We start from the raw sequence: 16496 nt of genomic DNA on the forward strand, positions 1-16496 counted from the left end.
TTCTTTATTACCTGAAACAAAGGGGACGTTAGAGCGTTTCAAATAAAAGGCGTTTTAACGAAGTGTGAGAACAAAATTTCTACAATTCCTGGAATATAAATCATGCAGTTAATATTAGAATGTTGCAGCTTTCATCAGTTATACGTATTAAAGGCCTATCGTCGTGTATAGTTCGTGTATAGTTCGTGCATAGTTCGTGCGTATAGTTCGTGTTACTTTAATTACATGATCAACGCAGAATGTTTAGGGGTATTTTCTGTCAGCCACGTCACAAACGGTACAGCAAGTAACAATTATGCAAGAAATAAGACTGGTCGAATGTAGTCTTTGGGACAATAACGGGCCTACATTTGAAACTTCGTGCATATGAATGTCTTGTAAATGGCACGATTAACATCAAAATTACCCTTCTTATGTGTCGACAAAGGTCAATTCATTCGAGGGTCAACAGAGCTGTGTGAAATGGTGCTAGTCAAATTATCGGCTTATGACCACTGACTTGCTTTGAACCAAAACTGGCACTCCCATTGCGGCAAGTTTCTTCTTTATTACTCAATTAAAACGGGTCCCAGATCTCAGTTTTTGTACATTGCTTAATTAGTATATATATATATATATATATATATATATATATATATATATATACATATACATATATATATATATATATATATATATATATATATATATATATATATACATACGTCATCCTATGTCCACTCAATTGATAGAGCAGATGCTCGTCATTATTGGCGGGATAACTACATGATCAATCCTTCAAGGGAATAAATTGACAATGACCACGCACTTGACCAATTTTCTGTCCAAGAAAGATCGTGACAGAAATAAAGATGTCGACATGGTTTGTCCAATCTTGATCAACTTTCAAGTTCTTTGCTATACTTAAGTATGCCCCAGGGATCATTTTTCATCCTTGAATAATTCGTATGCATACTATAATATATAATATAATGCGTTATACTGGAGATAATAACTTGAATGTCGTTCGTAATAAAAACAAAAAACAAGAAAATTCTATTGAATTTAAGTAAAAAACATTTTTGTAGAACTGAATAGTATTCCTGGCTATCATATATTCAAGAATATAGCATATAGAGGGTACATGGTGACATTTTACATAAAGACTTAATTGCCTTCACTCTATATCAGACTAAGTATATTAACAATTACCGTTACTTGGTTTTAAACGTCGACAATCTTGTTCTGCCAATCCGTTTGAATATTTCGTATTGAAAGTCAGTGTTAAAGACATGTCACATGCACCATAAAAAAAAATTTAAAAAATTGTACCGTAGCGTTCAAGTGTTTTCAGTGAGCCGCAAGACTATATTAACTATAAGAATGATTTTTATCACCATCAATTTCTGTCATGTTCTCTCTCCATCAGAACTCTACTGACTATTATTAAGTTTCTTTCAAAATAATCACATTTTTTCGAGAGGAATTCTTGATCACTAAATGTTTGTTATGTTGACAACCCTTTGCTCTATATGGTTTAACACCATTGATCCTCGTAAGTCTCAAGGAGGTTGGTCTCTTCCAACAATTCAATTACTATCTTGGCTATCTTTCACTCTAATTGCCGCGAAACGTCCCCTTTATTTGTTTAGAACTGTCGAAAGTGACGTAAATGCGCGAGCTTTCGGGAACTGTAAGTGGAAAGGATCAATCAAGAGTAAGGGTGTCCGTGTTTTCTCTTGGCGGAAGATCATTTACAACTCCTCATAAAAGGACACTTGAGTAAATCTTATGAGACACAAAACCTCTCTCTCTCTATATATATATACACGGTCGTGTTCCCCATAACCTATGACTCTCTCGCTCTCACCCCTCCACCTCCCCCACCTCCCTCTTCCGATTATACGTGAATTTTGCATAAGCTTCATTAAGATTTCAGTCCTGTCAACAACAAAAAATTAAGACTGCTCGAGGTGGTTTCTAATCCTTGGAGGATTCGAAGCAACGCAGGGAAAGGAATGAAAATTTAATTTTTACATTCAATATTTTTTTCATCAGAATTTCTTAATTTTGTCTATAAAATGGCAAACTGCATTCTTCCTTGCTTCACACAACAAAACATTTTTACAATAACAGGTTTTACAGAATACTGACAACAATTATATTGATATAAGTCGTTTATTAATGGTTACACAGAGTATGACAGACACATGTGACGGATTTCTCAGTAAATTTTAACGTTGCTTGTGGTAAATTTATCGTCAGGATTCCCTTGTTAAATGCCATTAACTATGTAGATAAGTGGGTCGACTACAGGTATACTATCCCACTTATATAAAACAGTTTTATTGTTGAAAATATTGAAGGGCAATACAGCCGATTTACTTTCGCAGCTGTTGAACCAACTGATTTACGAAAGGATTCTAGTAACTAGATCTTTAAGTTTTGTACCACAGTAAAAACTTGATCGTGTTCATAAATCTGCGAAATCGTGAGCATGTGCTATTAGGATTACAGTCAGAACTGAGGGTATGTGTAATCACCAACAAATTCATCAAACTGGATTTGTCATAGGATTACACATATCCTCAGTTCTACCTGTATCCTAATAGCACACGCTACCGATTATAGCACGATCCAGTTTTCAATTTAGAACAAAACTTTAAATTTACAGTCGTCCTACAGTGTTCTCCGTGTGTATCTAGTGGTTGAGTGTGATAATAACTGTCTGGGCCGAGACAATTTTAAATTTTTGGTCGTGACCTATGGGTAATTACATTGTAGCCTATAGTAGGCTAAGCCATCATGAGATGACAAATCTAAAATTATTTTGCTTTGGTCCAGTGCTATCTCAATTTGAATAATACCCATTTGCTTCGGTCAAATTGTCGGTGCTTGGCAGTTATGTATATGCATTAGACGTTGATCTATATTTAGGTATCTCTAACGACTTAAGGCAGTACTGCTGCATTTACATGGGGCGGATGCGGGGAGGGACCAAGTGTCAGTCCCTCCCATCTCTGTGAAACTCTCCTAACACTCAAAAACTAGCCATGAACATAAAAACAAAATGCGATGGAAATTCTTTCCTTCTTGCCGAGGTTTTCTGTGTCCGCTTATTTGTCGGTATAGTGAAATAGTTTCCGATATTTGTCTCCCGGGTTTCCTCTACACCGGGACGTCCAAAATATATCACTAATGTGCCGTTATGTATATATTATACGAGGTTCAATTCTATAGATAACTGAATATATATTTTCTCCAATAGTTTTGTTTGTCAAGTTCATTCTAAATTTGATTCCGAATATTCTGATTATTATCATCAAAAGATAAGTGACTGTTGAGAATTTATCACTCTGTTTCCGACGCTGCAAAAGAAATGTAACATGCATATAACAGTTTCACGATAACCGTTTCAATATTGAGGTCACTATGACGTCTTAACCGTAACACCGTGCCAAAGAGGAGAAGGTACATTTTGTTTTGTCACGACAGTAACTGTCAGTTTTCTTGTCATAAAGTTCAGAGTCTATAAAGGGCCATTTATGTCTAGATAAGTTATAATCGCTAGTATCGGTTGTTATTTCTGTTTTACTATTTCTTAAAACCTTATTGTACAGCCTTTCGTGTTTTCAATGATACCTCTTGAAGCACACATACATTACCCCAAGTAATGAACTCATAATGAAAGTATTGCTAACATTGTTAATATTCCTGTAGTATGCTTTATTTTCTGTCTTTCTCTAAATATTTTGTTATGACCGTGAATTGTACTTGTACCGTCGCCAATTTTACAACGGGTGAGTGGTATTCATATTCTTTTGCGTCCACTTTTGACGTAGAAACTGAATTCCAAATTTGGAGAAATACTAACAACTTTTGTCGTTATGCAGCTACGACATGACACTTGTTTACTTCAAGTTCACTTTTGTTACAAAACGTATAAACCTAAAATTTTGATGCCGATTTGTTCCTTTCACACAAGAAATATAAAGTAAAATATATCGCTGAACTCTTCATTAACCATTATATCATATTTTATTACTGAACTATATAATTACGTTGCAACCTGACCTTAGAAACATGTTTAATGATGTCTCTAAACATAAAACAGATACTCACTGACGAGAGTAAGGTTATATCAGGTAAAACCTATATTGCATCAACAAATGTGACAGAGTAATGCATTTACTGAATGTAAAGGACAATAAAGATATCACGCGCGTCATTGACACACCGTGACAATCTCACGATATTACAATTACAACTGCACATGTGTACACCCGTATCATTTCACGCCTATAGGCATCCTCAATGCCGGTTTTTGTGCGTGTGTGGGGGGGGGGGGGGGCGGTTAAGAAAAAAATCGTGTGGCGGCATAACGTTAACCAGACGCTGTGAGGGTTACACGTTTGTTTATTAAGTATCGCAGTTACCAAGAAGTTTTCCCTGGAAAACGAGATTCCACATTGTCGCTGCGTATAATAGGCCTACAAATAAATTCATTATATTCTTGATTCTAAACTTGAACCGCTGTATCATTTTGTCCCGCCCTTGAAGTAAAGAACCAGGCACAGTCTGCATGAAAGAGTTATAACCACGCATGCTAAAGCTAATACACCATTATGCAAATAAATTGTTTATGATGTAAATTGCCTACAACACATAAAGTACATTCAACCCAAACAACAAATATTCCGCGCATGCACCACGCATACACACACACTACAGCGCATACAAGAAATACAACTCAAACGCCACATTACTTTAAGACATAACGTACGTAATTTACATTACGTAACTACGACAGTCGCAGTTTTAATGAATATTGAAGGATTTTTTTTATAGTTTTTTTAGCCCATGAAGATTGATATAAGTCAAGAGCTTATATAGGTTGTGAGGCACTATGAGAGAAATCCACATGGGCCAATCAGTGGTTCACAGCAGCTTAGGAACTACTGAAGTGAGGGGTTCAGATAATCATCATGCACCATGCTCTTGAAGGTCTGTGCGCCGTTGTCAGAAATAGCAGCAACTACGCTATCCGCTAGGCTGTTCCAGACATGTACTGCAGTGTTGAGGAAGTTCCTGCCTGTGGAGTGTTCTGGGAACAGGTACTGTGAGAGCATGGTAGGGCATTGATAGGCTGGAGCGAGTAGCGTTTCTAACTACACAAGTCTGTGGTAGCAACGCTTTAAGGTCCGTTGAGCACAAGCTGGTGTGCATCTTGTAAAGAACAATAGCCGCTGCCACCAGGCGTCTTTGATGGAGGGTAGAGATGTTCAGCTCTGAAGTTGCTTCCTCTACCTTTGTGCCTATGATACGGAGGGCTCTCCTCTGGATTGAGTCAAGTAATCCCAGAGTGGTGGGGCTGGCTCTCATCCAGGAGAGTGAGGCGTACTCCATCACACTATACGTACTTGAGCCTTGTAAACAGTTGCTATACCTCTAACATCCAGTCTGTTGGCAACTCTCCTCAGGGCATCCAGCTTTTGTCCTGCTCTGGATGAAATGTTGGAAATATGCTCTGTCAAGGTCAGCTTGCTGTTCCGTAGAGTGAAATCTTTAAATGTGATCTTGGGAAGCACGTACTGTAGGAATGGAAAGTTCCGGCGACGTTACTCGCATCGTTACTTCACAATCTTAATATAGGTTCGTTCGTTCGTTTGTTCGTTCGTTCGTTCGTTCGTTCGTTCGTTCGTTCGTTCGTTCGTTCGTTCGTTCGTTCGTTCGTTCGTTCGTTCGTTCGTTCGTTCGTTCGTTCGTTCGTTCGTTCGTTCGTTCGTTCGTTCGTTCGTTCGTTCGTTCGTTCGTTCGTTCGTTCGTTCGTTCGTTCGTTCGTTCGTTCGTTCGTTTGTTCATTATTTGTTTTGTTCGCTCGCTGATTCGTTAGTTCATACATTCTTCATCGATTGGTTTAATCGTTCATTCGAAAAATCGTCAGTTTTCACTCCTTTGCCCATTTTTTACATTCGTCCATTCCTTCGATCCTTATTTTGGTTTTCACTTCTTCCTTACTCAGTTTGTTCATCCGTTGTCCACTCGTTCGTTCGTCCGTACGTCCGTCCGCTCGTTCGCCGTTCATTCATTTATTCATAGCCACACTAGTTTGGTAATAATTCCATTCCAAATTTCACATATTGCTAAATGACCTTGTCAACTTTGCGTGACCCATGTATATACGAAATGAATGAGCTGCCTTTAAATCGCCTTCAAAGTTATTATTATTGTGTGACTGATTTTCCTTGATACTCAAAGTTACAAAAACAAAACTTATACGAAGCATCGATATTTTTGTTATTGAAATCAGGAGGAACATAAAAGCCGCCAATTATTCTCGGGACTATAGCGTAGTTTTCCAAGGCGAGCTATGATATGTCGCCAATCTAGCATCCAACGTATACATCCGAAATTGAAATGTTATGTTGACGGATAGAAGCCGCCCTTGCATCTTGGGACTCGGTTGACTTTTTACAGCCTCGTTGTAACCATGGAGTTTAGAAGAGACCTCCATGTTCTAACAGAGGTTGTGACTGTGGATGTAATTATTATCGAGTGATGGTTAGTTCATTGATCACGACCCTCTGTACTGCAGTGGTAATTGATTTCAATTAATTGCCCAGATTTTAAGGAAAACGAGTATGGGGTGCATTTTAATTCACTGCAGGCTGTAAATAACACATTAATAATGTACATAAGCAGGAATGCACGATTGGAAATTTTTCCGATTATCCTTCAATAAACCAGGCGGCTGCAGGAACACAATACCTGAATAAATTAATTACTTGCTGGTCGTTATTGAGCTTGTTATGAATGACTTTAAAAAACAATTGAGTATTAAAATTAGTTTGCACACGGATATCAATATTAATATCAATATTAACGAAACAGTAACCAGTTGGAGGGGCTGATGACTTCTTTCACCAAATTCACTTTCGATAAGTCTTCCAAATATTTCACACATCTTTATACAGGTAGAAGAATTTGTTCATGGTATATATGCCCATAGTATATCTACATGGTATATGTAATGGTATATGTAAATGGTATATGTAAATGGTATATATATATATATATATGTACATATATATATATATATATATATATATATATACATATATATATATATATATATATATATATATATATATATATATATATATATATGTATATATATATATTTATATATATATATATATATATATATACATATATATACACACATGGTATATGTACATAGCAGGTACATAGTACATTTTATAATAACTTAACATAACATACACAAGTTAACTGTATTAAGATCTCTCAAATTATATGACTTTCCGGAACACAGCGCAGTTTATATCCGTTGGGAGTGTATATACATTAAACAGTGTGTTATATATTTTGCAAATATTCTCAGTTTATAACTTTTTTTTAGCATTAGCCATATATCGAAGAGGAAATGGACTTGTTCGTACTCTAGCATTACGTTTATTACTTCGTTCTTGTCTTTTAATGATATTTGTAATATTTTTACTTTCCTTCTTTCTTTATTAATTTTTGGGGTACTTTTGAATTCGAGGAAATAATTAAACCTGTACTTGAATCAACCACACGTGGAGAATCGTTAATTACATATTTTGTAGTTCGCTTTCTGAACTTTGAAAGATTTCTCATCAATATTGGAAATGGAAAAAAAGGGGGGAAATGAAAAGAGATAAGTATTGGGGCCCTTGCATGTCAAAATTTGCTTGGGGATGGCACAAACATACAACGAGACAAGATATTTCACCCCCTGGAAAAAACAAACATTAAAAATTAATATATCCCCTTCGTTACTGGATGAATTTTTTTACCTTCAAGGGTTTTAAGGGTTTTTTGATCCTTAATCATATTTTGAAGCCCGAATTCTTTAGCAGTCGATTAGGGGCACATTTTAAATAAAAACAGCACTGCTTGTCAAGAATGTCTTCCGCAAGTTTGATATGGTTTAATATTAGACGCAAATTAAAGACGAGAGCGCTGGAAAAAAAAGCTGAGTATTATTTTTTTTCTCTTCGACAATCATTTTAAACATCATAGTCTATAATTATTCACGAGTCTAGTGGAATGTGAATGACATGTATGTTATTCATGCATGTAGGATATCTCACACTTCAATGATTTGCGAGTACATATAGGGTGAAGGCTATTCCTATATATATCTGGGTTTCTTGGAATGGAAGGTGATAAACTCCTCATCTCCTATAACAACAACTGGCGATATTAGAAACTACTTCTCACACGCATCTGTTTGTGTACTTCACTTTTTAAGTATTGCATAATCTATGCAACGCGAAAGTACAATAGTAGAAAATATAAACTTAAACATCACTGGCGCAGACACGGAGGGATCAGAGAGGAGGCAACTGCTACCCCGCCCCCCCCCCCACACACATTTTAATAGGAGAATCATTAACGCCCTCACTTTTTCACTAGTGAGCACGCCACAGCACTGCTTAATCACTCAGAGTGGATCCTTTATATGGATGCACTCCACAGCACTGCTTAATCACTCAGAGTGGATCCATTATATGGATGCACTCAACAGCACTGCTTCATCACTCAGAGTGGATCCTTTATATGGATGCACTCTACAGCACTACTTAATCACTCAGAGTTGATCCTTTATATGGATGCACTCAACATCACTGCTTAGTCACTCAGAGTGGATCCATTATATTGATGCACTCCACAGCACTGCTTAATCAATCAGAGTGGATCCATTATATGGATGCATTCCACAGCACTGCTTTATCACTCAGAGTGGATCCATTATATGGATGCACTCCACAGCACTGCTTTATCAATCAGAGTGGATCATTTATATCTACAAAATGAGTGTCAGGAAATTGATTGATATTTGTTTCTTATTTCATATATATATAGCTGATAAATACGTCCAATTTCGAATTCTCTTTTCGAAATGTCGACAATAAGTTTCGAAGAAACACTGAAATTTAGACGCAGTTTCGGAAAGTAGAAATTTCGATTTAGAATATTCGATTTTTTCAATGTCCCATTGAGCCACCACTGTAGCTTCTGCAACATGAAGAATTATCTGTGGAAGACCCTCACCGGTCAGTTCTGCCCCCCCCCCCTCACTTGGCCACTCTCCTCCTTAATGTTATTTCCTTGTCACCCAAAATTCATCACTCACCACTCCATACCCCACAATCTACTCTGAAAAATGTTGTAACATAATCTCTGAACCACGAACATACGCTATATAATAGCATACGAAAAGCTATAACACTAGGCCACCCTGCCTTTGCAAATGCGGAGATTTCACGTTAAATAATTCACATCATAGCGTTGGGCGCTTATAAAAGCATTAAGATGTGGTCGATAGTCGACATCAATTTGATCGATTTTGTTTAGGTTATAGATGCAATCTAGAAAGTAACAATATATCTACAAGAGACCTTTTTAAATGGCCGCGGCATTTCACTTCTGCAATTTATTAACTTAATAATAACAATAATAATAACTTGGAGAATATCTTCTCATCGTAGGGTTGGTGTCGAGCGCGTGTTTACTGTATATATACCTAACGTGATTGCAGTATTTGGTTTCTTAGAAAGTGCCATAGTTCTTATCTCCTAGCAACCATGCACGGTCGATATGAGAAAACCATTGAGGTATATAGACCAAACAGAATTGACTGAGTCACTTTTTGTTATGACACACACGTAAACCGTATACAAGTTATCAAAGATTTGTTTTGAAATCATTGAATTTAACCCACGAAACTCAATTAGTAAGATACTATGAAATTCAATTGTTATTCAAAGAGTATGAATTTTTCTCAGCGTGTATCAGCACTAACGAAATGTTTGAAAACTGCGTCAAGGCATTCGTTTCATGTTGAGCCCATCGAACCAAAGTAAACTCCATGATAGATTGATATCATCATCAATTTTTGAAGTACTTCGATTTTTTTCTACCAAATAGACATCATTTTGACATATAAACTTGTCTGACTTCTGATCAACTGTGTCATGTGTAAATTGATCATAATTTTGTCCTTTCTGTTTTTCTTCTTTTAATAAAGTAAATGTTATCGTCGGTCAGAAATAAAGAAAAATGTGCCTATAAACGATTTTGAATTGTATGCATAATTTCACTTTAATTAGTGTTCTTTTGTTTCTCATCAGATATTTGTACCAGATTTCTTAACCCTCCAGCAATCATGCAAACGACTGGAACGACAGTTTAAATATCAGACTGAGAATAAAATTAAGGTGAGTTATTAAAACTGAAAGTTCTTTTGACGTATGGACCGGATTTCCATTCACCCCCAAAAATAAAAGTGGTTGAACTTTCTAAGTCCGTCAAAAAACGACCTGAATTTAAAAAATGTTTTGACATTTTAAAGACGATCGTAAAAAAGTCATGATATCATACGGCAAATATGATATAAAAGGAAAAGAAGCTTACTTATATAGATATAAACGTTCCTCCAATGTTTTGAGATATTCTTCATTCCCGTGGGAGTTCTGTATTCCCAGTAATAATCTGCTCCTCGGCAAATAAATAGGGCGTGACAATATATTGAGAGCACATGTGTGTTCGTTCTCGACCTTTTTCTGCATGGTAAATTAACTGTTCCTAATAATCATTGCTGTCTTTAAAATCTAGAGAACTGACATATCTAAGTTTTCCCAAGAGAGGATCATATTTTCAACTTAAATAAATCTAACTAAATAGGGGCAAAAGAATTGAGTGCATTATATACTAATATTTTTTTTTTTTTTTTTTTTTGGTCTTCCTTTTTTCAACCTTTCTATCTTCTTTGCAATATAAGAAGACATGCCGATGGTGGTTCTAAGGTTGTCTAATGTAAAACAATAAAATCTCTAAGTTCTGTTCCAAATGACGGCCTTGCGAACAAACGGGCCCCTCGGTATTGACGACCAGTTGCCTCCAGTCTAAGTAAAGACAAGAATTACACAGCAAAATATATTAATGTATTGGAAAGCATGAACAAATGTAATAGGACCTCGACAAATTGACTCTCTTCTGCGTCCATCTCTCTTGCTAATTTTTATTCTCTTACAATCAAGATTTAAAATAGATCGTGGTACAATTTATGGTGTGTCACGTGTGAGGTAGGTCACGCATGTGAAGTAGGGCTAGGCCACTTGGGATATCTTCAGATTGTCATATAAATGAGCACTGAGTATTGAGTTGAGATTCAATACATATTATAGGTTCACATTGTGATGCTTCTGTTAAGGTTTCGTTTATCTTCTTTACTCATTAAATTACCTCAGGCTCGTAAATAATTTGGAGGTCTTATCATCACAAAGTTGAAGTTACAAATGTCGTAAAACAGGCCTACATATTTATATATATATATATATATATATATATATATATATATATATATATATATATATATATATATATATATATATATATATATATATATATATAATATGATTTAACAAATACACATATCCTTATCCACTTATATTTCGGATTAATATGGTGACAAAATGTGTATGTGTATAATTGAAATCGTAGTGAGTTGGAAAATCTAGAACAGTGAAAAAAAAATCAACATTATCCCAGCTGCTCTGCTGTTTAGCGCTATAGTGAATAACAGAGCAACTGTTATTTACTAGCGTGGTGTGACGTGATGTCTGAGCGATGTCTATGTGGAGTCTATGCGATGTCTATGTGTTGTCTATGTGTTATCTATGTATTGTCTATGTGATGTCTATACTATATAGGCTACCAACCACTGTCGTTTTAATATTGAAATGATTACAGATATTGGGTCAATATTTCAACATTGTGATGGACGTTATGTTCTGTTGGTAACATTAACAACAGATCAAGATTAAATAGTGATTTTTTTTTAATTGTGAGGAGGGGGAGAGGGTAACTACTTAAGCGATAAACAGTACCGTACATTATGCAATCAATTTCCTACAAGTCGTTTTCGTGTAAAACAAATTGTCGACCAGTTACATGACTTCAAAGCATATGATATCTCCGAACAGAATGTAATTTTCTTAGCTTTTTGAGTTCACATTTTTGGGGGGATTTAGTTAGCTTTTTCATTACAGAAATATTCTCCTTATCACATGTATATGATAGCTTACTTCATGTAAACTAAAGAGTGGTAATCTCTAACTTTTGTTGAAGCTTGATCCAAAGATCAATAGATGTAAAACAACCCTAATATCGATAGATATCGATCGAGTATTGTTTCATGACAATTATGTAATGCTATAAAAAAAAAAAACTTTCACCATAAACGATGAGCATAGCTCAAGAGCAGCCGGTATGTTCTGCTTGAAGTTTCTCACAGTCCACTGGTACCATGCTACTACACCGATGAAGGAATAGTAAGGTACCTGAAAATAGATATATTTGTTACTTTAGTCAACTAAAATCGCAGCATACAAGCAGAAAAAAAAACACATACAAAAAACATGCAAAACTGAATATATAAAACTTTGTGGGACACGAAATCGACTACAAAGTAATAAAATTTAGCTGTGAATAACTCCCTAGTGTGTACATAACATGGATTGTCGGAATCATGCCTATAGTTACAGCACAACAAACAACAACAAAATGCAGCTTTAAAGTGTTTCCATCAAATTTTAATACAAATTTCTTACAGACTAATTAATAACAAAAAGAAAATAAGAAAATATAGGAAATAAATTGAAAAAGAAGAAGCACCGCATATAGCTGGCACACAGTAATACAGAATGACATGCGTGATATTGTTAACCTTATGTGAATCAATGCACGTTGCGGTTTTGATTGAAGAGTCAAGCCACTGTGAGGAAGTTTCTTTAATGAAGTGTAAATTGTGAACACTTTCAACTGAAAAAGTGCGGGAAGATGGTGAAAATCGAGTTATCGGTCAGATGTTACAGCCTAGTGATTCATGTAATATAACATCTTGGAAACCTTTTCAACGGCAAATGCGAATGAGCATATTTTATTAAACACATTTCTTACTATCTTTTTGACTGGCTTGCTTTGGGGCAATCTAATTTGGACTAGAACGTGGTGAAAGACCGTGGAAATTAACTCACGAAGAAAATATAGACCCAACATTAATTCACTTTTCTAAAAATTGGTACGCGTTAACAATATGGTTAGCAGCGAATAAAAAGCCAAATGATAAATGACATTAAAGGAATCCTTTGCAGGAAGAAACATGCAGTGTGGTATAGTTAAGCTAATATGCTATGGATGTGAAAACTTGAACAGTTAAGTGATGGAAGACTTGAAAAACAAATTGGAAAATGAAATCACGAAGAAAGTATAGGCCTAAATAAATTGTTTGATACGCGTCAAAATATTATTATTCACCCGATTTTCATGGCAGCCTTAATAAGTTAACATTGGTAAAGTTGAGTACCTGTTAATCAGTTAAAACTGATTGTGTTATAATTTCTTAACATGTTGTTCTACATTGGTGACCAGTTGCTGCTGAGTAGGACTTAGAAACAGAAAAAACTAAACACAATCCCATGGATAATGATTAAACACATTACTCTAAGGGTTTCGCCAATACGTTTCGTCCCCGTTTTAACAGAAAAGTGGATGACACTTTACTTTAAAAACGCTTGAAATCTGCAATTTGAACCATCTTTAACAAGGTATACTCAAACATAGGGACAGTTGCTTAGACTCCTAACCAGTCATTTGTTGAAACAGCCTTTGAGTGATGAATTCGTCTGTAAGTATTTTTTCCAACAGTATGCTTCTGCACACAGGTCATACATGTGTTACGGTGTTATTACACACTTCCGTTTATATTGAGTAACGGTTGTCTCTTATTCACAGTACAAACCGATCAAGCCACGTACATTGGGTGTATTATTAACAAATAAAAACTAAAAGAGATCGGCCGAATCTTTTATAGAAACCAATTTTTCATTCCTAGTGATCGTATTAAGATTAACACTCATATTTTTACAAAATGACTTCAGTATACGTTAAGTCTACGTGTTAACAAAGTGAATATAATACTTGCCTACTATTACTTTTGGCTACAAAAAGGATTGTTTAAAAACAAAAAAATGTTGGATATTTCCTACATCTCTTATGTCTAAATCACATCCTCAAACTAACAGCTGGCAGCATTGAATACTCTCCCCTTCGAGTTCGAGACTGTGAGTACTATTTCAGTGTCTGCCACCGGCACATATCTCTGACTATTCGAGAATCTAGTCATACACCCGATGCACGCAGTTATACTATACTGTTAATCTTAAAGTTTTGTGCCAAAGTAAAAAACTGCAGGATCGTGCTATATAAATCGGTAAGCATGTGCTATTAGGATTACAGTAAGAACTGTGGATATGTGTAATCCCAACAAATCCAGTTGTTGGGATTTGTCGGGATTACACATATCCTTAGTTCTTATACTGAAAACCAAATAGCACATGCTACCGAATAATCAGATTTGTCAGCACAATGTGCAAAGTCAGCACAATGCACATGTATTTACTGTAGTACAATACATTAAGATTTACAGTATAGTTACTGTAATCTCTGTGTATATGCTGGTTCATAAGATCATTGAACACTTCGAACAAAAACAGACTTTTAGCACAACTGTCCAGTTGACACAGATGTATACAATATCTCAATATGTATAAGATATATGTATAGTCATCGATTATATGTTTGAAAGAAATATAATGCATCAAGGGATTTCTTTCTTGGCTCAACAGTTTTCAGTCAAGCAGATTCTAAAACCCCACCAAAAAGGCAAGTTAACTTTCCCAGGGTCACTCGATCACAATCTTCCCAAGGTTAGGAAAATTCAATGCCGGAGTTCACTTTCACCCGAATTACTTTCCGTAGAGCGTTTTGCTGTCCTAACAATTTAATATTGATATTTGTTATTTAAATCTATATATGAAACTATAGACAATCTATCTATCTCCAGGTTGAAAGCAATAAACTTACTCTGCTAGATTCAGATAGGATCATATTTTATGCTTATTCTATCAATTTCGCCAAGTAAGGTTATCAGTTTTGGCTTTAGCCGATAGGATTAAAGTATTAAACGGAATTATATCCTCTTGCCTCGAGAAAGTTAGGATATAAAACTTTTTTTTTTGCTTCAAACGACTGATCAGAGGCCTCCGCTTAATCGCAAACAGCGAACAATTTGGTCATTGCATATAGAAGGAGTATTATATAGCTTGGGGCCCTACGAGGCTAAGCAGTAAGTATTTTTGGAAGGGGCGAGAAAAGTGAAACATCTGTTGCTTGCGAAATTAATAGAAAAAAATCATTCGCGGTTATGTCAACCGCAGTCATATATTAGAGACTTTTAACAAAGGAGAATAACGAGCACATGTAAGATAAAAAACATCAAGTGTGATTTGAAAATTTTTAAACGCTTTGATTTTCATATTCCTAGTGATCGGCAATGTGAATAATTTGTTTTTCAGATTGCATTTATTATCTCAATAGGTTTTGTGCATAGCTCTATAGGATAGAAAAGAACGAAATCATTACGAGATCAGTTATCACTCAGTCTTCTCAGTGTTGCCAGATACATAATACAACTAAAATAAGCTGTAAAGGAAATCGAATACCTTGGAAATAAATCATTGTAATATGATTTATGATGATTGTACTAAATTACGAAAATAAAGAAAATTTTGGAACATGGTCAACTTATCAACATTCAGAGAGCAATGTACATTAATAATGGATTTATTTGTTGCCAATCATAAAGGAAATTATATACCGATACCAAGTTAGTATAGCTGTAAACGAAGGTTTTTCTTTGCATGCACTTGTTCAATTCTTGTAAAATATTATCTGTTACAGTTATTAAAACTTGTGATTCAGTTGACGGTCAAAAACCAAGATGAGAGAAACAAATTATGTGCTATTGTTAAGCATTCCTGGAGATTTTGTTTTGCTTGATCAATGCTTCAATCCGTGTTTTATATGGTCCACAAAACATACACTCATTTGAGAGTAAAATCGATTGAGAAAATTTATTTAAATTTGTTTAACTTTCTGACTATGATGACTCGTGTAGTTGGCTCCGCATGGCTCAGTTTTCACATGAAGTACTATTAACCATAATTGTTTAGATTTTTTGTCTAAACATTCTTTCCTCAGTAATGCTCCAATAAAAAATCATTTATTCATTACATTTATTTACTGTTGGTATAAATATTGTGTGACTTTTATTGTTATTAAAAATTATATGATATCACTTCTCCATGACAAAGGGGTTCAGTTTCTTTCCTGGTATATACATATTCTTGAATATCACTTCTGATAGAGTATGGAAATTGTTTTTCATTTCCTTCACTCCCTTCTGTCGTTTCCTTCAATTGTATATACGTATTTGATTAATGATGTCATTTGGCAAGAGAAAGAGAAATATAATTTAAGAATACAAAGATATCATGAATATATATATATATAAATATATATATACAGAATTTTATCCAACAAAAAGTTGATGACTCCCAGAAGTAAAC

At 35.2% G+C, this 16496-nt stretch overlaps 1 protein-coding gene across 2 annotated transcripts in view; it reads left to right on the forward strand.

Annotated features, from left to right (window-relative positions):
* LOC139966702 (allatostatin-A receptor-like) overlaps window positions 1-16496 on the forward strand; it is a 55479-nt gene that overhangs the window by 18883 nt on the left and 20100 nt on the right. For both annotated transcript variants that reach the window (XM_071969991.1, XM_071969992.1), the window contains exon 3: window positions 10158-10244. The gene's annotated coding sequence lies outside the window, so the exon portion shown is untranslated. The remainder of the gene's footprint in view (window positions 1-10157; window positions 10245-16496) is intronic.

This window comes from Apostichopus japonicus, chromosome 4 (assembly GCF_037975245.1).
Source record: "Apostichopus japonicus isolate 1M-3 chromosome 4, ASM3797524v1, whole genome shotgun sequence".
Taxonomy (NCBI): Eukaryota; Metazoa; Echinodermata; class Holothuroidea; order Aspidochirotida; family Stichopodidae; genus Apostichopus; species Apostichopus japonicus.